At 44.4% G+C, this 25,075-nt stretch overlaps 1 protein-coding gene across 5 annotated transcripts in view; it reads right to left on the bottom strand.

The window, feature by feature from the left end:
• Positions 1–21,518, bottom strand: part of LOC114855272 (plasma membrane calcium-transporting ATPase 1-like) — a 61,959-nt gene extending 40,441 nt beyond the window's left edge. For 3 of the 5 annotated variants that reach the window (XM_029150307.3, XM_029150305.3, XM_029150306.3), the window contains exons 1-2: positions 21,016–21,517; positions 299–360 (exon numbers count right to left, since the gene is read on the bottom strand). The gene's annotated coding sequence lies outside the window, so the exon portion shown is untranslated. Of the gene's footprint in view, positions 1–298; positions 361–21,015 lie in introns of all 5 variants that reach the window. The other 2 variants (XM_029150309.3, XM_055508833.1) reach the window with 1 other exon arrangement.
• Positions 21,519–25,075: the final 3,557 nt, after the last annotated feature.

Genomic DNA, 25,075 nt, shown 5'->3' on the forward strand with positions numbered 1-25,075 from the left:
GGGAAGGAGTGGAGTTCACGCACATCAGTCTAAAGGTGAGCTCTCCTATATTTAGTCCTTAATGGCACACCTGCACACACACTGACCTTTTTACTGGCTGTCATGTGACTGACTATGTACAGTATGTGGCTGTTACACTTTAATGAGCAAGTTATTAAGGAGGTCTAATGGCGCCTTATACTCACAGCATTAAATATGTAGACTTACAAGGAGTGTGTGTCACAAAGGAAAGATGATGCAACACAGTGGGAGACAATGCAAACAAGGAGTTCTGGCAGATGCTGCCTGTTTTCTGTACCTTAAGTCAGAGTCAGCCTGGGTCAAATGCTTTTCATTCGAGTGATTCGCAGGTTTGCCGTTCTAGAGGGAGAAGAGAAAAAAAAACTGGTTATCTGTGGGTTGGAACACGTCACTGTTCCAGTAGTACATGGAACCACACCAAAGAAACACATAATTAAGGATAAGGTCTTAACAATGGTGGAAGCACATAACCTAAACAGGTTTCACCACAGTAACCAGTTCATAGACATATTTGCTAATAAATATTTACTGGCAGGTAGTGTCAACTGAACAGAGTGATGTAATGGGTTCAGTGATCAGTGTTTGAGCTTTCAGCGGTTTATATTTTGTGTTTTATATATTATGTTTATATATTTCACAATTGTTTGCATATCTGTATGAAATAGGTCTTTTCATTCTCATTTTCATTCACTCAGCATATACGTCATTCAAAACCTGAACCAAATGCATCAAACACATATCAAATAAAGTAAAAACTAAATTGAATGTGTTCGTAGCTTGATGTTAAGGATAGAACTACTGAGCCATGTGAAGTGATTATATAAATACAGACCACGTTTAGATACGTGAAAAGTGATGTTTCTACATAAACTGCAGGAGGAAACCTTGAAAGCACAACGGGAAGAGGGGTCAGGCGTACAGCTAGGCCCACACAGCCTCAGCCTGTGTGTAGGAGTCACTGGGTCTGTTATTTGCCCATTTTATCTGTTTGTTACTGACTCCAGATTAAATTATACTGCAACCACCATATTTCCAACCACTTGGCTCAAACGTGTGCAAAACAAAGACAGGACGGTGCTGGAACTGGTGTGTCTGGAAACGTCTATGCAGGCTCAGTGTCTCCACCGGGATAATAATTAACACATTAATTATTTAACCGTTTCACGTTTTGTCATCAGACTAAAATCACGTATCTTGTTCTGTGTTTATATGCAGGATGACAGAGCGTCTCCCATGTTTATGACTTGTGAGTGTTGAATGAGCGACTCTAGACAGCTGTATGACTGCAGAGCTGGTCATGCATGAAGTTGGATTTTCCATTTATGCTCTTGTAAATATGTTTGTACTACACAAAAACCCAGAGATGCTGGTGTTCAAGTCGAGAGGAAGAAGTGGTTCATCAGTTTAGTGTGGGTAGAACCTTTAAATCTACCTAAAACATAAATATGTAGGCATGTCTATTTAAGTGGAAGCCATTTCAAAATAATTAGCCTCAGTGAGGGCATGATGTGTTTCTTGGCAGTGCACACAGCGTACTTGTCAGGATTACATTTGGTTAAACTAAACAAAACCAGAGGATGACTCACACCGACTACCATCTCATCCATCGGTGCTACCATAAAAAATAGAAGAACACTAAGAATCAATATTTAAAGTGTTTAAAAAAGCTGTTTAATTTCTGTAAACATCATATATACATGAGACATAGTCTATCTCATGTTTTGGTAGCTCTCGCAAACACTCAGCAGTAATTGTTACCGTCATAATTCCAGAGTCAAGCAGCACAGACTGATTTGGTCATTTGTTGTGGCCAATAGAGGGATGGATGAGACGCAGCCCAGGTAGAACTGTGGACCCAGCACCCTAACATTCACACAAAGCTTTAGAGATTCATTGGGTTTCAAACACTCATTGAGCTCTGTTGCTGTCCTAACAATTACTGCAGCCAATTGGTTTCCCCACCTTCAGTGCGGCAACAGGCAGTAGATAGATTAGATAGGAATATAAGCAGACAGGTCAATCCCATCCAGTGCCCTAAACCAGTTGGACAGAGGAAAGCCAAGGTGCTTCAATCTCAGAAGTCAATTTATGGAATTGTATAGAACTTGAAGGATGAAGGTCTGGCTTAGTTCTATGATTATAAACTATTATGATTAAGCAGTCAGTCTCTCTGTGCTTACAGGTTTACGGGGTATCCATCTGCTATCAATGGCATGGTTTTCTTTCTTCAACCAAATACAAGGTTAAAATCTATTCCTGTGTTAGAAGAGACTTGGTTATCAACAGTTAGTTTGTAAAAGAATACATTGTTGCTCTCTCTTTTTATCAGTGACCCTCTGTTTAGCTGCTGTTCCCTCCATCTTGTTCCTTCTCTCTGCCTCTGCAGACACACCTGCTCTGCATACTAAAGCAGCAGCTGCACCGCCTTCCTACACACACACACACACACACACACACACACACACACACACACACACACACACACACACACACACACACACACACACACACACACACACACACACACACACACACACACACACACACACACACAGCTGGCCACACCCTCCAGACCAAGAGGAACTTTATTGTTGTTGCACAGATCACATACACCCTGTCCCATCGAGTCTCGTCTTGGTGAAGCAGGCGTTTGCACATGCCGGGCACATCGAGCAGCCCCCACTGCAAGATAGTGTATGTGGTCCAGACAATGGGCTGCATTAGCGACAGACAGAGACTCTAAGCTTGCTAGACAGAGTAATAGGAGGGTGAGAGAAGCAGAGCAAGAATGCAGGAGACCACACCCATATCTGCAGTCATGTGACTGGTGTGGAAAAAGGAAATCCCCCCACTGCAGACAGAAGAAGTCTGGACGCACACAAACACAGCTTGTTTGTCCTGTCAATCTTCCTGCACTCTAAATAACCCTGTAAAATTCCTAATCATTAAGTCCACCCAGGTTCCGACTGTCCATATTTTATTGAAAAAAAGTCTCTCAATTCATCCCGTTCACTTAAAAGCCAGTCTTACTACAGCCAAGATGAAAGAGGCACTTTCATCACATGCATCCTTGCCTCTGTTGGCAGCTGCAGTCAATGAGGAGAGGCAAAATAGGATCAAACCTAAGATCTTATAAAGGACAATCTGGGCAAACAGAGACCCTCTACTGCCATTATGAACAGATGAGAGGAAAGGAGAATGGGATGAAACCAGTTTTGGTGTTACATTAATGACAAATGGGTGGGTGGGCTCTAGGTTTAACTGTATTCCCTTTTATCACTAGAGATGTGTTTAGACTACAACCATATATTCAGTGGCTCTTTAAGTCCAAATTTTCTTTGATGAATAAAACTGCTACACAAACAGGAGGCTTCAGCTCGTCTTGATGATTCATTCACCCATTGTAGCATGTCTGCTTCACTTTCAAAGTGCTTGAGAGCCTCACCAGTGTTGGAGTCGTTCTAAATGAACACTGAAATAGCTGCCGCTTCCTTCAAGGGTCAACCGATGCTGTAATGATCAAACACTCAAACAATGGATTACTTGACGCAGACTGTTACTGGTGTAGTGTCACTGTAATAGAGCCATGAACTGACTGCAGCTGTGTGAAATGATGTTGATTCTCCACCTGAAACTGTGGATCTGAGGATATGAACATTTCTGCGATATAAACAGAGCAAACAAAGCAAAGATACAGAGACGCCACCGCTACAGTGTCTGATGTCCAATCACAACAGAACATGAAAAGCCTTTAACCACAACATTAATCGCTGATTTTGTGAAAACTATAACAAATCTGCCTCTGACACACTGTACATTAGTTTGTTTACAGTCTAGAGGTTGTGTTGTGTAGAAAACAACACAAGGTTGAAAATTCTAATCAAAGCTGCTCCATGATTAAGAACTAAAACGACCAGAATTAAAGGAGTCAAGTTGCAAATAGAAACACAGCAGACCTTAGATCAACATCAGCACCTTTCATTTAAAGTGCTTTTTGGTTTTCAATGATTCTCCATATGATGAAAGTGGTAAACAACATAATTGACTAGGCAAAGATGTGATGCAGGAATTCATGCAATTCAATATTAAAAAGCCTTCATATAAAGTAGATTGCTGTGAATAACATTGGATTTGCAGTCCATTTACTGTGTTACTGACTCCCTCTATTACCACAGAGGTCTGTGTATAGTCAACCAGTAGCCCTGTACATGTATGAAAGGGATTCTACCCACTCATTGGTGTTACTGACAATAGCTTACAGTTCTACTGTAGGCGCAGCCTCTTTGGCCTAAGTGCTTTGGAAACACTTCAGTCTTGTTAATAGCTGATTAAAAACTCTGGAATTCACTTCCTCCCAGGCCAAGCTTTTTTTTCCACCCGGTTTTTAAAGAAACAGCTTAATCAACTTATGTAGCTTGGAAAGTAAGTAGTAAGTAAGTTTGTTATCACTTGAGTTAACAAGTAAAACAAGTAAAAACTGGTGTGCACGTCTCCATTTCCTGAATCAGAAATGTGCTTACTATTCCTTAAACACAACACGTGTTGTGAGTTAGTGGTTGGACAAAAACATCTGCAGCCTAAACATCTGATATATAAATGGACGAAAACAGGTTTAATGATACAATTAAACTCACTATACAAACCGCACAGAGTGAGTGCGTGATGACAATATTAGTGATCAGACAGGATGCAGGCAGAGACAAAGATTTGCAGAGAGAAATGCCAACAAAGTCATTCATCGTGTCATTTTTAGAGCAGAGAATGGCACCAGGGACCAGACAGATCGGAACTAGACAAAGCAGGGACACATGGAGAGTATCCAGAGATTCAATAATCCTTTTTACAGGCTGGAGCGTGGCCTGTTTATCAGTGCAGAGCCCTGATCCAGACTGGTCACTACCCAAACACACTAAGGCAAACCTGCAGCAGCCTTTGTGCGGACACATCAGACTCTAATGCTGCTGGTTTGTCCCCAGGTGTGAATGTTTTTGAACACTAGTCAAATAAAAGCCTCCATTGTTGCAGCAGATGAAGGGAGGCAAGCTGCAAATACAAAGACACCTAGAAGAGATTTAATGCAAGGTCCCTTTGAATGTCTGCGCTCTTTGTGAGAGAACACTGTCCATGAGGGCCACTGAAGGCATCATCTAAAAGAAATGTTACCGTTATGTTAATTATGCTGCAGCCAGACATAGCTATATTTTCTCAGTATGTTAACAATGGTAATAATGCTATGGCCTGGTTCTGACGCAGCTATAGCCACACTGGAGCCTTCACTTTCAGCATCTGGCCTTTAGAAATCCACTGAATGTTTCATCTTGGGCAACCTCTCTTTGGATGTCAGACTCCTTCCACAACATTGAGGTGTCCACATGTTTCAGTGCAAAGGCAAAAGGCTACAATGACTAGCACAACAAGCTAGTGAAACCATCTAAAACAATGGCATTAGACCAAACAGCAACATACCCCTACGCTTCAGATGCTGTGCTTGTTTGTAGATAAACTACGTGCCGACATTTTTCAGTGATGAAGAAACATACAGTACCAGTTTGTACCAGTACCAGTGTGACCCAGTGAGTAACTTTACCCACATATAGTGGAGGTCTGGAGAAAAAAGTCTCAGGTGCTGGATCAAAAATGTTTTCAAGAATGGGCTTCTACATAAATAGCTTAAATTTCCAGTCATTTATTAAAGATCCGATAAAAAAATTGCTGCTTTGAATAAGGAAAAGGCTTAAATGAATTCCATGATACGCTGAAACAAAATAAAATAAAGGAATAGACATGAATGGTTGTGATTGCCAGGGTACAACAGCGTCTATGATGTGGGTAAAACATGAATTATAGAAAAGCCAACTCGAGCACAACGAGTCTGTACTTTGAGTCAGCAGGTCGTTTCCTGGTCTGACCTCATCACTTAAGGTCACAACTCGTGTTTACTGTAAACACTTCTGAGCTCTGCAGCTACAATCACCACCACTGTCTGATAAATTAATAAATTTGACCAAATTACTGAACCCAATCTAACCCATTCAGAAGAAATTGAGAGGAATGTACCGCATTTAATGAACGGTATAAAAGCCATCATCTGTCTGGTGCTGTGTCCTATGACCAGATCTTCACAGTCAACTGTTGAACATGAAATCATACATATATTCATGTTCCTCCTTCTACTGCGACTCTGACCCGTGTGCTCTTTGAAGGTGAAATCCTTTGAAGTGTGTCAGCATCTGTGCATTGAAGACACTCCCAATTAGCTGTGACAGCTAACAAGCTCCACAGGGATGTGCGGATGGGACGTCCTGCCTTTGATATCGCCCAGGTACCGATACCTACAGCTGGGGTCAGAACCAGATTCTCTGGGCTGCGTCTTTGAGTACAACTCTAGCCCTAACATTAACCGTGACCCCTGATTTGGAACAGGGAGAGCTGTACAGCACGTCTCAGGTAGCTGAGCTGGCACGCTGGACACGGTTGAATGTTTCCAGAGCGTTCTTGTTTGAGTTCAAATATAAATTGAACAACTGAAACTGCTTCACGTTACAATTACAATGGAAAAGAAACAGCTCCTCGGTTCAAGAACGGCCCAAAGCTGATTAAAAGATGTATGTGAGTGCTATGTGAGCGACAGAACGCGCAGGCATGTCCGTGAGACGTTAGATAACGGTGCTTGTCTGCAGCGTGGCGATAAGCAGGACACAGAGTGCGACGTGCCAACATTTTCCTCAAGAGGTAAATGAAGACGCAGCTAAAAATATGACAGAACAGGGCTGCAAACGCTGTGACAAGGCAAGAACGCAGCACATGGAACAAGTCAAAGTGTAGGTCCCACTCCTGCCTGATGACATCCACAAGTGTGTGCTATGTCGGTTTATCTCCACACCTCAGACATATTTAGTTATATCTATATAACAGACAATTTAAAAAAAAAAAACATTCATAAGCGATCTACTAAATATTTACTTGGTTAAATCCATAAACTGTATGAACTTTAGAACTTCTTTTAGGTTCCCAGAACCGGAGGATGGTGTCATACTGGGTTATTAAATAACTGTCGTAAGTGTGTTTGTCCTTGAGTAACGTCATTAAGTTTGTGCTCCCCAAGCTGAAAGTGGGCAGTCAATATCATTTATGATAGACATATTTTGTTAACTATATGAAATCTATAGATCTTAAATTAACAGTAATCTAATAAAACATACAAATCTCAATAGCCTTAGGTCTTTTTAAAACTCAATAGAAGTCTTCAAATCTTTAAAGTGCAATCACAGCCCTTTAACCTACTTAAAGGCCTCAAGCCCCTCAGCTGAGATCACTGTGTCTTTGCTGCCCATCAGTAAGGAGGTTCCACTGTTTAATGTTAGTCCATCTTTGTTATTAGTCATTTATTACACAGCAGAGTGGGAAACCCAGGCCTGAAATGTGAGTCATGAGCATCTGCACTCAGTCAGCAGCTACAGGCAACAACCTACAGGTCATTGTGCTGCCGAGCCAAAAGACACCATCACCTCTTTTACCCACTAAACCCTATTGACACAAATCAGCAGCCTGCTGCTATTCAACCAGTAGCTGCTTCCAAGCACTATTGTTTCTCATGAGCTGAAGTTGTTTACTTATTGTCTGTCACTAAACGGTCACGAGATTTTGGTTTTCAAATAAACAAGTCATGAATGTGAAACAGTAACTACCACATCCTGCCGAGTTAAAATGCATGCAGTTGCTCATCCACCTTAAACTGCTTTTCACAAATTGAATCCAGTCACTTATTTACTGGGCAAGTAAAGACTATATGTTTGAAAAGGGATATCACTAAGTCCAGAATCAGAGCACAAAACTGTCTGTTAGCTAGATCCAAGTGTATTATTTAGTGACAGGAACTCTCCACAGGCAGCATCAAGAATATCACACATCTCTGGCTGGTTATTATAAATTTATCAACGGTGACGATCAAGGTTTTCAGGCTTCAATTTGAGAATATGAAGCTGCTGCGAGCAGGGAAATAAACTCAATCAATAAAAACAATGCTTCTTTTCTGTACGCCCCTCACGGAGATGACTGTAAAACTATTTTTTACACTGGTGCTACTGGCTGCCAGGCAACAAAGGAAAAAACACAACACAAACACAGTCAAAGGAAAGGTTGTACATACACAGTCTGTGTATGGACAACAACAGGCCATGACAAAAATATATTTAGAGCAAATGTTTTTATCTCAATCACATGAGGAAATAAAGGAGGGATAAAAAAAGGAAAAATCAATGTGGCCATCAGCCAAAGAGCTCAGGTCTGCTTTAGAGAACAGGAGTCATTATGATGACCATTATTTATGAGTACAGTCAGTCCAGCTGAGTCTCAAGAGAGTCCTGGAAAAGGATGGAGAATCCATCAGTCTGATTGATCCTGCTACAGCTGTATCTGTAGAGTGAAACATCTCTACAGTCTACAAGTCAAACTGGAACCTGGAGGTGTTGTCTGCAAAAACGCTATAAAATAATAAATCAGTGGGCCTACTTGTTTCTATCAGCGGTTCTGTTGGGATTCATCAAAATCTAATAACTGTATGACACTAAATATTAGGTAAACATAAACAAACACCAAATACTTTATTTACATAGAATTGCATCTTAAGGGAGCCACAACCAGTTGGTAAAAGCCATTATAATGTATTTACTATACATCAAAATATTTTAGATTTGTAGTTAATTTTTTACTTAATCATTTTTTATCTCTGTACCACTTGTGTTGTTTCCTTTTTTTGTTAAGGCAACGGAACAAGCAACAGATAGTAGATGAGCTCATGTTCACAGCTAAGCTAACAAGAAGTACATTTTTAAACTACATGAACATATCATGATTTATAGCTGAACTTTGTCCAAGGCATCTAACACTTCATAAGAATTCAAATCTGTAATTGTGGGTTTAGTGAGCCGAACAGAAGTGTATACATTTACCAAGCCTTTCTAAATGATCTAATTAATAACTCTATATGTAATTTGACATTTAATTAAAAATGATAAACTGATCATTAATAATATATGTAAATGGATTACTAAGCACATTACATATATGCTTTTCGGGCAAGAGAAAAGAACGAATACCCTCCTTCCCAGTTTGATGGCTGGTGCCTATTAATGCAAAAGCAACGCTTTGTAGATGAAGAATTAAGTAGTTACTCGTGCTCAACTAATGTGTCAGTATGTGTTCATTATAAAGCTGTACCAAAATAACATAACGCACCCCCATCAGCAAAGGGACACCATTACAGCAAATGTGCCACCAGCTCCAGTTTGGTATCTATGGATCCACAGTATATTACTTGTCATTTTAAACGAAATTAAAACAGAATTGCTAAATTACACAAATATAAAAATAGTAATTTTAGCATTTGAAGCTGGTTGTTTTGTTCACATCTCAGAAGGTGAATGTTATGCTTATTCTAGAGATGCCCTCTTCATTGGGTACAACTATTGTCGTTTCTACTGCTGCAGCTGTTGACCGTGTTAACTGAGGTGGCCGGTGCCGACACCTTTCACCTTATACAGTAGCTTTCCCTCACCCTCCCCTCTATCTCATAAGGTCCAATCGCTTTCACGCCATTTATCTGATATTTCTGCTTTTATCCCCTCCCTATTGTGCACGTTTTGAGGATGAATGCCTGAAGCAGAATGTGCTGCTGAGAGGACAGAATAGCATTCACGGTCCAGGTAATTTTAGGGCTTAGTGGCAGCACCCTCACATCAGAGATTAGTCAAGTAGATGCAACGTAAAAACAACTCACAGTTAACAAAAGACAGAATAAAACTATTCAGATGATGATTGTGTTAAAGAGAATCAAGATAGAATCATAAAAGTCCCACAAGTCCCAACAAGTCTGTAGTTGCCAAATCATGTTCAGCCATGTACTGTCAGTAGCAGACACTTAAATTAAGCAGTGGAGGAGCCAGTTTAATAATCAGTTCGAGCACAGTGAGAGCAGAAAACAGTTTGACAGACTAATATTAGCAGGCTGCCGGCTCACTACCACAAAGGTCACACTTTATCCTAACAGTCGCATTGTAACTAAACTCATCAGGAGATGATATTGACTCACACTGTACGTTCACTTTACAGCCACCAGTCTGTACCATATTTTGCATGTCACAGAAAAAAAGTAATGAATCTAGGAGCATTTTATGCCTTTGACAAAAAGTCCTCAGTGGAGCGATAACATGAAAACAGGGGGCGACAGATATGCGAACAATATACCAAAGCCAGACTTAGTTGCTAACAAAGCAATTATTCAGTCTTCATTGCAGCCCCTTAAAAAAGTGAAAAACTCTCCAAACATCAAACATTCCTACAGCGGATATCGACCCTAGTAAATGTCAAATAAAACTGCCAATCCTAATCTGGCACATACTGTTACACCTTCCAGAGGCCTAATCCACAAACAGGCCCAATACTCAGTAGACATTTTACTTATTTTGCAGAAAGCCAAGCCATCAGCCTCTTGCATTCATCAGCAGTGAGACCACACATTACTCAGCCTCAGATGACTGTTGAACGAGCATCTTGTGACTGAGAGCAGAGTAGAAAAAAAACAAACAATCTGCTGTTTGTTGGACTGAGAACCAGTTGAACGTGACATTTCCTTACATTCCTGGGTTTAATGACAAAATAACTCTTCAGGCCGAGACTGGTCAATGGAGGAGTGTGATTACATGCACTCACCTAACCGGGCGTCTCTGCTAATGCACTTACATGGAATTTAGGAAGGTTGCTGGAAATCTGTGTTTACAGAAGGCACAAATGAAATCTCATTACTCCTCCACCTCAGGCCTGGTTCATGGATTTTAACCGTATAAGAGGCCACTTTACTGGGAATGGCCATGTTGGTTTTACATGTTACATGTTTCTCAGCGTGTCAGCAGGCAGTTGTCTGTTCTGCACATGTGCACGTGTAAAAAGCCAAGAAACCAGGTTATTCTGAAGAAACCAACCTGTGGCCAGATGACAAAACCAGGTTTCCTATTTACATGGTACTTCCAGAGAAAAAACGCCTGTAACCTGTTTGCTCGAGGGCACATACAGCTAACGCACGCAATGTCGCAAATACAAGCTACTGATATCAACCAGATCAGAGTGGGAGGAGCACGTGAAGAGGGACGCGTTCACAAAGCAGCTGATTGTGTGACTACATGGTACTCAGAGGAGGAATGTGATGAGAGACGACAGGAAACAGTCATCAGTTCAGTTTCTGTTTCACTATTCATATCTATGGCAAGTAGAAAATAGACATACCTCACCCAGCGTTACAATGTTCTAGCTAAACTAGCAAATATGAATGTACGGATGGAAACATTCCAGAAGAACATACAAGATAACCCTTCATTTGTCCCACAATGGGGAAATGTCCACGTTACAGCAGCAAAGAACGGGCAAATGTTAGGTAAGACTATAGTACACAGAAATTCAAGAATAAGGACATTTAACTAACTTTTGTGATGTGACTGATTTGTTTAGATGTTGTGTAAGCTGCCACCATGTCACCCTCATACAGCAGGTACATCAGCGAGTGTTATAAACACGAATCAGCTCCTGACTTCTATGACTAATACTTCCTTCCCCATTTACAGAGGATGCCGTATCGCATCATTTATTCCATTTCAAGCACCCTGTGCTGTTAAAAGCAGAGAAACTCCACCACATGCTGCATGTGACCTTGCCCAGTGAACACACACACACATATACAGACCTGTACTGTGCTTTTTACTCAGGTGGACATCAGAAATGCAGTAAAGGGAAAAGATACTTGAGTTTGATTGAGCACATAATCTCACATGACCGAGACCAAAGGTTTACAGACTGTACCTACAGCTGAACACGGGCAACAACAAAACTCCAGATCTGGATTCTGGTCCTCAGAGTCAAAAGTTACAGAGTTGTACCGACAATAAGCTTGAAAGAAACTCAAGCAGCTCAACTGAGAATAAACTCAGCCTTTGTAGAAAAGTTGAGACTTTTCTGACAGCGGAGAAGCGAGCAGGTCCCTGTTCCTCTCTGATCTTATTTATGTTTGAACAGATTTCATCTTGTCCCAGTTTGGGAGGCGTTGGCTGTGAATGCAGAGTAGCATTCAGACCTGAGCTGTGTGTTTCTGTGTGTACACATCGTGATGAATGGCCGCGTGCTGATTGTGCGGAGTCATCAAGGCCAAACGGAGTCACGCCCAGCTCTCCTACACAAACACTGCATTCCACTGAGCCTGCACACAGACCAGCAACAGCACCCAGCTCTGAGCTAGATTCAAAGCTAGTGGAGAGGTGGTGTGTCATATACAGAGTTCCCTGTTGGCAGAGCTCCCGGTCAGCTCGACATCACACTGACAGTAGGACAGAAAACAAACCACAGCAGGGACTCTGCAGAGTCTGCAGTCTGAACAGGAACCAAGAGTGACTGTCAGCAGGGTTTCCGCACATAACTGTTCCGTCACTGACTCACCTTGTCTCGTGACCAGTTTTGGCAATGTTTGAAATGTGTGCAGGAAAACATGGGCGTGGTGGCAAGATCTAAACAGTCAGAGCCTTAAACCTAAAGGCTGTTGGCAATAAGCAATAAAATATAACAACGAATATGTGCAGCTCTCAACGGCAGCCCACCAATAGAAAAGAACAGAATCGGGTTCAAATGTGATTTTTGGAAAAAGTGACGGTCCTAGTGTGGCAAGAAATGAATCCTCGGAGCTTGACTGCACCTCTGCTGGTTTCAATCCAAAACTAAAATTATTCACGCTGCAAGAAGCTGTCCCTTTAACACTTTACAGAAGTTCATGGGGGGGTGAGGAAGCAGGGGACATCATGGAAGGAGAGGGCAAATACGTGACACATACTGTACTGTACCCACGAACAGCACCTGTGGGCTGTCGGAGTAAAGGGAAGTGAAATCCTGCCTGTTGCCAACACAACATGAGGAAACCACTGAGCCTCCACTTCCTGTTGGCTCTCCATCCACCCTCCATCTGCTCGCTTCCTCTTCTGAGCAACACCTTTCTCTGACCGTTTCTGAGAGGACACCCTCGGCTAGTCTTACACGCGTACACCTCAGATTGACAGTGAAACCTGACCCTGCAGTCAATCAAATAAAACTGAAGTAACACGAAACAATAGTCAACAATTTTCCATGTGCTCATCTCCTGATTAAATAAAAATGAGGACAATATGCCTAAGCGCTCACAGACCCATAGGAATGACAACTACATTAAAGTACAACACTAAATGCAATACAGAGATGCACCGAGGAAGAGAATTTGATTTAGATTAGAACAGAACAGACTCGGAAGCTTCTAAAAATGTAAAAGGTTAGACAGTGATAGAATAATGAACCACTAACCAAATGAGTTCACTTGCAGCTGTGTACTCGTGTGTTTCAGTTCTAGCAGCTTGTTGGTAAAAAAAAGTGCTCTGCTCTCTCCTGCAGCATCCCTCTCTTTATTCTCTCATCTTTATCAGTTGTTAACATGCTGCAGAGGGGCTTCAAGTAAGCTGCCAGCATTAAGTACACACACGCGAAGCAAGAAGGGGGGGGGGGGGCGCGCACACACAGCAACGCAATCAACGCACACACACACGCACACACACACGCACACACACACACACACGCACACACACACACGCACACACGCACACACACACACACGCACACACACCTAAATTATACAGTTGCTCAGTCCTGGAGCTGACTCAGTTCACTGCAGTCTTTGATATATAATATATAACGCAGCACATTAAAGGATTCTCCAGACAGTGAACAGTTGCTTTTACTGTTGCTATTGTCTCTTGCTGAAACCTAAGGCAGCCAGGCTAATGCAGTAACCCCAACCCCAACCCCGCCCCCGCTTTATCACGACACTGTCGCTTTTGTGATCTGTGGCCCTTTCGCCAGTCTGACTGGACAGCTTCACTTCTGACAAAAGCAACAACACCGAGCACATGGAGGAGAATGACACAAGAGCAACCGTGTTATACCAGCGCTGCAGCCGTGAAGGGGGCAGTAATAGAAGTCAGACTCAGTTTTGGTGTCCAGATCACTAAGCAGATAGATCGTAACATCTAGAGATTGAGATTTTGATTTGATAAGATCCTAAGAAGTTTCCTGCTGTAGGCTCTGATTTAATGGTCAGAGCTGAACTGTCAGGCCACATTTCCATTTAATTATTTATCCTGCAGTATTTGCTATCTTGATTTATTTCTTTTATTATCTATGTGACTATTTTGTGCAGCTTTTTCCATACTATCATTCAGATGTCTTTGCATATTCTCTTATTATCCTTATGATGTCTGGCGTCACAAACACACAACCAGCATCTATGCAGTCCTAACTACTAGGACCTCACCTACTGCGACTCCTCCCACCACCATTACAGGGTTGTTAAGTGTGTCCTTCCTGGGGGACTGTTGTCTTTAGCCAACCTTTCTCAGACTGATGAAAGTGCATGTGCCCTGACGCAACGTCCAGACAAGCACCTGGGTGACTGAGAATCTTCACCCACACACATGCAATGCTGAGCTCACTGCAGCTCAACACATTCAGAGGCTTCAACACCCCTCTGCACCAATGACTTCACCAGGATTAGCTCCCTCACACACACACACGCTCACACACACACACGCAACAGCGCCTTCACCTCCAGGAAGTAAGAAATTTGTAGAAATCAACTAATGATGCACATTTTTCACTGAACAATTACAATTGATAATTATTAAACTACGTTATCTTTTTATTTGAGCTTTCAATAGTTTTCAACATTTTAGAATATGGGTTTCCCCTTTTAATTTACGATTGAATTGCCTGGACTAGGCAGAACTTGATGGGCAGGAGGGATTAGGTCGCTAAGACGGGACAGATAGACAGGTGCTGTTGATCCGACCACTAAAGCGTATCAGAGATTTGAATCAAATGCAAACAGCCACATCATAAGTTATGAACTGCCTGTTCTGTCGTCAACAGCACGTGCTGCTTTGCTTTGAATGATTTGGAGATGTCTGGCAGCACACGATGGTAGCGGTGTCAGTAGGACATTGCTGTTGTCAAGAGGGGAGACGATAGGCGCCTCCACAAGAAGAAAAGGGAAACCTGCATGAAGATGGAGAGAGTGGTCAGCAAGGCTTAGTCATAGCCAGCAGTGACTAACTTTGCCTCAGGTTCAAATAATAAATATCATTTGGAAAAAACATTACTCCAACACCATTAAACCTTTATCTATGTTAAATATTAACATCTTGGATTTAAGCTGAGAGATAAGGCTGCTCGGGTTCTCGCCTATAATAAAATAAATGATGACGGCAGAATCTAATGACGGTGGCCAAGCAGATGTAATAACACGCCACTGAACCGAACCAACACAAGATACTTGGGGTACGGGCAAAGAGACAGACTCTTTAAATCAGTTCAACAACAGATTGGAGGAATATGCTGTTGCTGAACGTCAGTCCTGCTGCTCAAATCTTCCTGTCTGTCACGCAAACAAACTCCCACATTCCCACCCACTACACACCTGCCAACTGCCACATACACACATGCACACAGGCGTTATGTAAGAGTGTGTCGGGGGCACACACTGTTAGATCGTTATAGTCACATTATACAGTTATGATCATCAATCCTATTGACGCCTCCACATCATCTGTGTGGATATTTCCAAGAGGCAGGTACAGCAAGGAGAGGTTCCCACGACAGTCATGTCCAACGAGGCGGCAGACAACACTGCAATCCACGCTGCGGCCTTCATTAGGACCACAGCTCCACTTTGTCCCTTCTATCATGGTCACGGACTACAGGCACAAAGAACAGGTATGCTTTAACTGTCTGTAGTTAAATCTCCTAAAGGAGCTTTAGTAGGAAGTCTCAAGCATCAGTACAGTTGCTATGGTTACTTGCACTTTAACATTAAATCACGGCAGAAGTCTAATTTACATGCGTTGCACTTTCTGCTGGTGTATATTAGATAGATTGAAGCAAGGAGTAAAATAAAAGCATACAATTTACAATAAATCAAAGCTGAGGTACGAAAATGTATCCACAAGTGCCCCAAATCTGTCAAATAACCGAGTTGGGCTAGACATTTCAGATGTTCTAAAAATGCTTTTAACCCACCTCAGTGCTCTGTTGGACCAAATACTGAGCATTTCAAATCAAACATGGTTTGGTCCACAAACCTAGATTTTTGATTCCCAGTACAAGACAGGTGCCAGATAAATCTAGACAGGGACTGTGACATCACAAGCATCTCCGTCGGCATCAACTAAAAGAAATGCGACAGCAACTGCAAACAGACACGTAGCCAATTCAAACAGGGACAGATCGGAACATATGTGAACGTTATGTCTCGCCACGAAATAACATTCAATAATGTTCTCGAGTAGAAGTATGGGTCTGCAGAGGTCAAAACATACTCTCCGAACAAGACAAAAAGCTCAACTTCTAGAAAACCTCACCCAGAGGACTAAGATCTTTACCAAAGGCTACACACGGTTTTATGTCGAACTCCATTATATTGGGATGAACTCTGTCCTACTAGCAGGGTAATAAAATAATGATAAAGGCCAACAGCCCTATTATAACCACAAACACTGGGGCTTTGCTGAGCTGAGAGCATCCATATCTGAAATATAGGACTGAGCTTCTCACAGCTGCCCTGTGTCCATTAATAATTGATGTGGACTTACATAAGTGGCAAAGTGTGTGCTGCTGGATCTAGTTCACAGGCAGGGATTCCGCCTGCAGAGGGGTTTCCACATTTCACTGAATTTTAAAAGCCTCCATCGACACCACAACGGACAGCGTGTTCGGTTGGTTTGTCAGGTCACAGCTGTAAACGATGTAAACCATAAACACCACAGGACATGGGGTTGAGGGGTGACTAATAGACGAGGGTAGGCAATATAATACTGGCTGGACTCTTCAGTAATAAACTGTTTAAAAACAGCAGTTGGAATAAATTAGCGTGTTGGAGAACTTGGAACCAGAAAATGGATGGTGGTTTTTGTCTAAAATGATCTGTGAGAATTCAAGTATGTGTCCAAATGAAATGGATCTAGTAGTCCAGATAAAACATGTTGCTACTACATTATACTATGTTTTCTGAGGTAAGTCGATGTGTTTCAATTCCTCCAAGTTTGCAACTTAGCTGAACTACAAATAGTCATAAGGTGCATTGAGATCGACAAAAAGATGAGAACAAGCTTAGGATCATTTCAGTTGTGTACAAAGAGCAACACAAGGTTAATTGTTGAACAGTTAAACCCCTGGAACAGTTCAGAGTTCAGCTGCAGTGGGATAGTGAAGGGTGTTCTGCCTCTGGGTGAGTCCGATCACTCACCTCTGGAGGTCTAAATCACAGGTATGCAGCATCTTGTTCAGCTTGATCTGAGGTGTCAACACTTCAGACCTCCACCAAAAACCACACACACACACACACACACCTAAAGCTACCATGACTTATTTTTTCCTAGATGCACGTCAAGGACAGAAATACACGGCTTCTTTCCTATCACAAGGAGTACAATTATGAGGACATGGAATCAGAACAATAAAGTATCATAACCAACCCAATAGGAACACTCTGTCTTTATGACACCATCATACAGCATTTAGCGTTTTAAACCTTAACCCCTTGCTAGAACAGGCATTAAACCAAGTGCAGGGGAAAGGTAATGAGTGAGGAGGAAGCCTGGGAGCCAGCCTCAGTCACCAGTGCATTGTCACTACAGCTACAGTCACATCATACATGATCCCATATGGATGACAGGTAAAACACAGAAGCATCCATGACTGGACATTACAACAAGCAGACAAGGCAAAGCCAAACCGAGCTAAAACATATCCTTCCATCGACTATTCTGTCAGAAAATATTACAGTGAAATACACAAGGCAGGTCAAAGAAGCATCATCTTTGCAGGGCCTTCACTAACAGCACCTGGAGCATCACTTATTTGAACGGATGTGGGAAATATACCTGACAAGGAGCCTTCCTGAGTAAAATACGATTTCTGACAATAAATATGAAAGGAAGAGTAAAAGGGGTTCTTCTCTTGCTGCTGTAGGAGCGTGGGCCTCCTGAGGGATGTTAAGACGACAGACACACTGTGTCAGCATACGTCACTACCTGTGGTCATCAGGGCCTCGGCAGCAGCTTTAGACACAAGCAGAGCACTCATCTGTCTGCAGGTAAACCCGACTGTCCTCAGCAGGGAGGAGGTCGCGGCTGAGGTTAGAGAAATAACATTAATCAGAGTGAAAGCCGTATTATTTTCAGACGGTATTGTTAAGGTAATTGAACAGTAGATCATAGCTGGCACTGTCCATGCACTTATTACCTACACCTATCCATTATCCTGCACTGTGTCAGGGAGCCTCAGCCAATGCCAGCACAATAAGCAGTTGACTGGGACAGTTTGCCAGGGCTGACATGCGGCATAAACATCCTAACAATTGCATTTAAAAACGACTTGGGTGCATATGCAACAGTTTGGAGCGTGTTCAGCACCAGTAAATGAGAGCAGTCAAGGATGGAGGTGCCTCTCGCCACCTACACCACCTCCTTCAGCACAACACGCTCTGCTCGTCACAGCGCTGTCTTTTCCAACACGTAGCTTTCTCATTGCTAAAGGGGCTGCTGACACTCAACACGTCCTGCACAGTTTTCACCTCTCCTCCAGGCTAAACGGCCATTTACAGCAGGCTGTTTGTGTCTGCACTTGGAAACTACGCACAATAAGCAGGCAGCAGGAGACTCGCTGTTGAGAATGGATAACTAACCCTTTTGTGCTGTGAATGTGTTGTGGTGATGGTTTGATTAAATTTTGAGACTTTACAAATTCTAGAGAAACATCACAGTTTGAGACAGAATTAGTACTTTGTTACTGATTAAAATGATCACAGTGTGAATGGCTGTTAGTCTTGGTTTTGGAGCACACCCATTCATCACCCAATACACTAGCATCAGGGCTTTCTCAATAGTCTTTAAGCTGCAATTACCTTTGTCTAGGCTGCAGGTGAGCAACGAGTGCTGCTCCATGGTTGCAAATGTGAACCCGTCTCGAAACGCACAAAGCATCCTTACACGTGACATAAAACTGCCCGTCTGGTTTATTTCCTTAATTAGCTGAATAATTCAAATGTGTCTAACCAACTAGTGATGAAATCAGACAACCTGTTTTAACTCTAATAACATCTGTAAGAGCGGAGGTGTTATTGCACCCAGCAAATGCCAACACTGCAGCTGCTACGCAGGTCCTCATACATTTATTAATGCTGCTTTAGCGCTACCATTTCACCGAGAATCCCCCGAAACAGCCATTTAGGACCGTGCAAATTCTAATACATCAGCCTTGTGCACCTTATTATTATGCATTATACTCATTAAAGCCACACAGGGACCCGATGCATCACTAACATGTTGGGAACTGTGATTTCATTAAAGCACTCCACTGGGTTTCCAATATTGTGCTGTTTGATCTGTCAGCACCTATGCAGAGCCTGTGAATCCGATTGCTGCATCACTAATGACCCGTTTTGTCTCTGACATGTAAATGGATATAAACAGGTTGATTTTTGCCGCAGAATGTCTTTGCGAAGAGCTCGCCGCTTAGGTGAACGGGCGGCGGAGGGAAACAGAAGGCGCAATGCCCTCGTTTGGAGGTCACAAGCTGAGGAGGAGTCACCATGAGCCAAGATGCGGGATCCCCCCCTCCTTCCTAACGCAATAAGGGAGGACACACCCAGGTGGAGGAGGGAGGAGGAGGAGGAGGAGATGGATGAAATGGGAGAAGAGGAGGAAACTGAGGCAAGGCTGCTGCTCAACTCCAACCGCCCATCTTATCAGATGACGTAAGGACGATTATTGGGGAACTCGGTGCCTGTTACTTATAATAAAAAGAGCTCGGCTGAGATTTTTTTTCCTCCACGCTCCGTCGTGTCATGAGAAGCAGAAGTACGAGTTGCATTAGCGGCGAGACGTGAGAACGACACTTCAACGAGCGGGCGCCGCACACGGAGCACAGATACACGATCACAGCCCAAACGCGCGCAACAGCCGCAGCAACCAGTGTCGGCTGAAAAACGCCCGCTTCGGCCGAACGTCCCAGCGTGAGACCGACGCCCGTTTGTGCTCTCTGCGGGAAAGTGGCCGCTGAACGCACGGTGTTTCCACACGCACGTCCGCGGGCGCTCCGATTCCCGCAACAGTCGATGCGTGTCGTTGCGTCGCCCGGGGAGACCCGTCATAAACAGCGCCATTGAACACAGGCAGCGCCACTCAATGTCCCCGTGGGATCGCGAACACGGAGGATCTGAAAGTGTCCACGCGATCGCGGCGCGGCGCTCTCACGTTCGCGTCGCCGCCATCGGTTCCCCCCAAAAAACGGCAACTTCCCCAACTACGGCGCGCTGGAAAACACGCCGCAGCGCACTGCGCACGACGCCGAAGTTGACACGCTATGGAAACTTGAGCGGCGCCGGGGCAGTTGTGGGTGTCGGTGTTCGAGCAGACGTTGTGATTTGTCGAGGGGCGACGCGGCGGCGTCTTCTGGCCGGCGCCGCGGCAGCGGTGGCTGCAGACGGCGGGGGGCACGTACCGCACCGGGGCTGGAACCTAGCTAACTACCGGGACGGGGGGGGGACTGTTCAACCGCTGTTCGTGGAAAACAGTATAAAATGGAGGCTGCGGTGTCCCACGAACGGCTCAGGGGAGAGTTCACACCTGTGGAAAATAAATCCCGAATTCGCCCGTAGTTGCTAATAAGTGGTCGTGAAGGTAACGGAGCAGCCGTTACCCGGATGCTAGCGGCGCGGACAACCGGGGGCACGAAAACACGTCCAGCGTTCACTTGTGTCGTCTCCAGCGGGGACGGCGTCGCTCCCGCGGCCGCCGAGCTACAAGTGAATCGGAGCAAGGCGGACTTTCAGTGCGGAAAGTTGGAGAAGGACGGCGCGGCGCGGCGCGGCGCGGACGTTACCTTGAGTCGGGGTCCTCGCGCGGCGCTCGTGCTGTGGTCGCTGCAGCGTCTTCACTTCAGAGGGGTTTGTCCATTTCCCAGCGCGGCTCCAACTTGACAACCGCAGTGGAGCGCGATGATTGACAGGCCGGGTGCGGGGAACGGGTCGGTGGCGGCTCTTTGTTCACACGCTAAAGCGCGTTTTCGGGCGAACCGCGGTCGCGCGTGACGTCTGCAGCCTCGGGGGAGGAAAACGAAGCGGGTCCAGAAACCGCCACAAGTCAATCCATGCGGGGGGAAAGAAGAAACTCCGCGTCTCTCTATTTCCGGAAATGAAAAGCAGAGCGGGGAAAGGCTATGATTCACGACGGCGGATCCAGCAGCCTGGGCGACGACTGGCTGGTGTGTTTGTGTTGCAGAGCGGTGGGTGGGACTGGGAGGGAGGGGTGGGGGGGGTCCGACACGTTCAAACGGGACCAGCGAGAAAACCCAACGCCCGGACCTGCGTCCTTTCCTGGCTAGATGGGGAAATGAGAGCGCGAGCGAGCGAGGCTGGCGCTGGAGACCGCGAGAGAGGGAGGGACCAGCCCGGGATTACCCTGTTTTAAGGTGGATCTCTGAATTAATTAGGTATTCAAGCAGAAACAGAACCTTGTTATCAGGAACATAATCCCCCTCCGCGGGGCGAGGGCGTCAGCTGGAAACCGGAGAGGGGGGCTCCACATCTGGATCTATTCTGGATGTGTGCAAGGTCGTTTGCGCCAGTGGCATTACATAATGGGTTCATTATATGTGTGAGAGAAAACCATTAGTTCACACGAATCTCAATCATTTTCTGGAGTCCGAGTCGTTTGAATAACTATTTTTATTTACCACTACAAATAACAAGAGTTCTCACTATTCAGAATAATTTGTGCTGTACAGTAATTTACATTAAATGCATATACATGAAACAGATTAATTAAAATATCCTTTTTGACATAACCAAGGGAACCAGAACCCTCATAAAGCCAGTTCTACTCAGTAACACGTATCACCTTCCTAAAAGCAAATGATAACTTTGTAAAAGTGGATCTGAAATAGACTGAGTCCACAGAATCAAACCCAGACGCATCTGCTTGTTTCGCGTGTGGAGTGGGAGCAGACGCGCGACGTGACAGGTGAGAAGTGAAATGACTCCTTCAGAGTTTGCAGGGCGCCGTGTGAGTTCCAGCTCTGGAGGGAACGCGTCCTCATGAGGGGCCGTGGGCATCACGACCGCCCGGGGGGCTTCATTTCGACTCCTCTTCGGTGATAATCTGTCAGACCTCTCCCGTTCTGTTTTAACAGCTGTGCACATCTGTTCAACGTGCGCAAGTGAAAAGCAGAGATCACATCGTTATAGATACAGCAAGAAGATGTACCGAGCAGTGGTGTGTGTGTGTGTGTGTGTGTGTGTGTGTGTGTGTGTGTGTGTGTGTGTGTGTGTGTGTGTGTGTGTGTGTGTGTGTGTGTGTCTGTGTGTGTGTCTGTGTGTGTGTGTGGTGTGATTCTCTGGTGCAGCACTAGAACGTGAATAAAGAATCTGAAAAGACATTTCTCTCGACTGCCAACTGGCCACTCAATCAGCTCTGCCTCCCACACTATGCTAATGACAGAGAGGCAGAGAGGTGGTTAGAGCTGCCATTAACAGCACAGCACACTGCTTCACTCACAGCAGATGAAGGAGCGCTACTGAATCCTGTAACTGCACCACCAGCAGCGACGGCCTCTCGCTCCCATCGTTCACCTGCTGTCAAACACAAGCAGCAGCTCGATGCTCACATGTGACCTGTTTGAGTTGATCCGGTGGCAGCGTGACCGACATTCACCCTCTTCTAGCTCAGGTTTGGTCTCCACCGCTCCTGATAGAAACACCAGACTTTCTCCACCATCTTACTAATTTTAGTAAGTAATACTAATTTTGTCTGACAACTGTTTGGTGCTAAACAAATAGTGCACAATGGTTTTTTGAGAGTCTGTTTGCTGAAAACAGGCAAACAAACCAAAGTAAACGCACCAAATTCAGGTAAATGAATGTTTTCTTCCTCACAAGCGTCCATCTATCACATGGTTCCTGTCTGAGCGGGTGGTCCTTCACCTCCCCTGCAGAGCAGAACCGTCACAACACACCTGTCCGTCCAAGGGAGAGCTGGACGTTCAATGAGAAGAGACAACATCTACACAGTGAAGTAACTGGTATCGAGAACAAACATATGGGGAGCTTTTCACTTTGTGGGGTCTAGTGTATTATGGTCTATTGTCATGGTGTCTTTCACGCTATGAACCTTCCTGACCGGGTTTCCCTCGACTTTATAATGTTTCTAACCTCAGTGGTGATCACCAGCTTAATCCAAGGTTAAGTGAGAAAGCCCGGTCCGACTCAGAGCCCAGTAGTTAACCCAACCCCTGCTCCTTGGTGCTACTTTAGCCTTCAGCCCGGTGCAGGTTTGTGAATGGAGGCGCTGATCCATAATCTCAGGCATCTGAAGCATTTATTTAGTTGCTGGAGGCGTTCCAGAGCCTGGAGGGAGAGTGTCCTGAGAGACTGAGCTGAGGGCAGAGAAGTCACCTCTCCATCTGTTCCATGGCTGCAAAGGCAGCAGCGTCTTTCTCCCTCATACACACAAACTACTTAGCCTTACTCGAACTGAGAGGGTGCCCAGGGCTCCCCCCCAGCCCCGAACTCCAAGAGCATCACCCCAAATGAAGGCCAGAGCCAGTCTCTGACTCGACCCTGGTCTGGTTTTGATTCCTAGTCGCCCTTTGAAGCTGTGAGGGTGCGGCCAAAACAAGCCCACAATCATGACCCGCACAGACCAGACAAGACATGCACACACACACATATGCCAAAGAGTCTGGTTACTTGAAATATTCCCAGAATGTGTCTTTGACAGCCAAAGTAGCCAGCACATAGCTCGCATTCATTCTCTGGGAGACGACTGAGCGCAGTGATGAAGCATCCAGGAATGCAGACGGTTTCCTGGACCACTCATCACTCAGTGACAGGTCTGGTTCACTCAAGCGTCTTCCTGCTGTAAACGTCCTGTTTGCGTTATCAGATCCATCATTTTCTGCCTTCACATTGGTCAATCCCACTACTTCGTATTAGTGGAAATGAATTTTTTAATGATTCACCAAAACTGCCCGGTTTATTACCATAGCATCATTAGACGCATATAAACGCTGTGATTAATTCCAAGTATTACTGGGAGGAATCCCTGGGAGTGTTGGAGGAATAAAGGAGCTGGGAGCAGCACAGATTGAAGCGGGCCACTGACTGATCTTGTTGTCTGCAGTGTAATAGCATCATACATCACAGTGATTGTTATTGGTGATCCTGCCCTGCAGTTTCATAGACACAAAAGACTGATTCCACCTGCAGCTCAGCTACTGCGGCACCGAGCAGCTGGGGCCGAGTGTGCGCAAAAATCACTTCATAATTCTGCTCAGTTTGTGAAGGAGTTAAAACAGGACATGCGTCAGTTGTGTGTTTCACACTGTTTATCCCTTTTAAACATTTCGTGAATACTCCAGTGCTGACTGGATTCACCAGCCGGCCGCTGATGGCCGGTCATTGATTTAAATAACTTCACAAGCTTCTCCATTCAACTTGCTCCAGTTAGTTCATGTAGCCTTATTGAAACTGTGCAGGTAATGATTAAACAAGGAGAGATCAGATCAGTTTGTTTCCTTTCATTCGCTCTGATGTCAGCAGTTGTTCATTAGTTCCTTTAAAAATACCCTAAATGGAATAAATGTAGTGTTAAACTTTCCATCAGCGATGATGTAATGACGATGAGTCACTTTGTCCAAAGTCCCAGTTGTCCTTTATTGTTCTAACGTGACCAACTTTTAAATTCACATTCAGACTTTAAGTGGAGAGGAACAGCCAGTAGCACTGATTTCCATCCTGCAATGAGTCGACGTTTCCCAGACCAACTTTTTCAGTTTCCATGTTAATTATGGAATGAAGGCTGCGATTCAGATCCATCAGGCTTATGTAACGCGTGACTTCCTGGGGTCAGGATCCACCTACACTCCAGCGATCTGACAACACGCA

Source organism: Betta splendens, chromosome 5 (assembly GCF_900634795.4).
Source record: "Betta splendens chromosome 5, fBetSpl5.4, whole genome shotgun sequence".
In the NCBI taxonomy this organism is placed as follows: domain Eukaryota; kingdom Metazoa; phylum Chordata; class Actinopteri; order Anabantiformes; family Osphronemidae; genus Betta; species Betta splendens.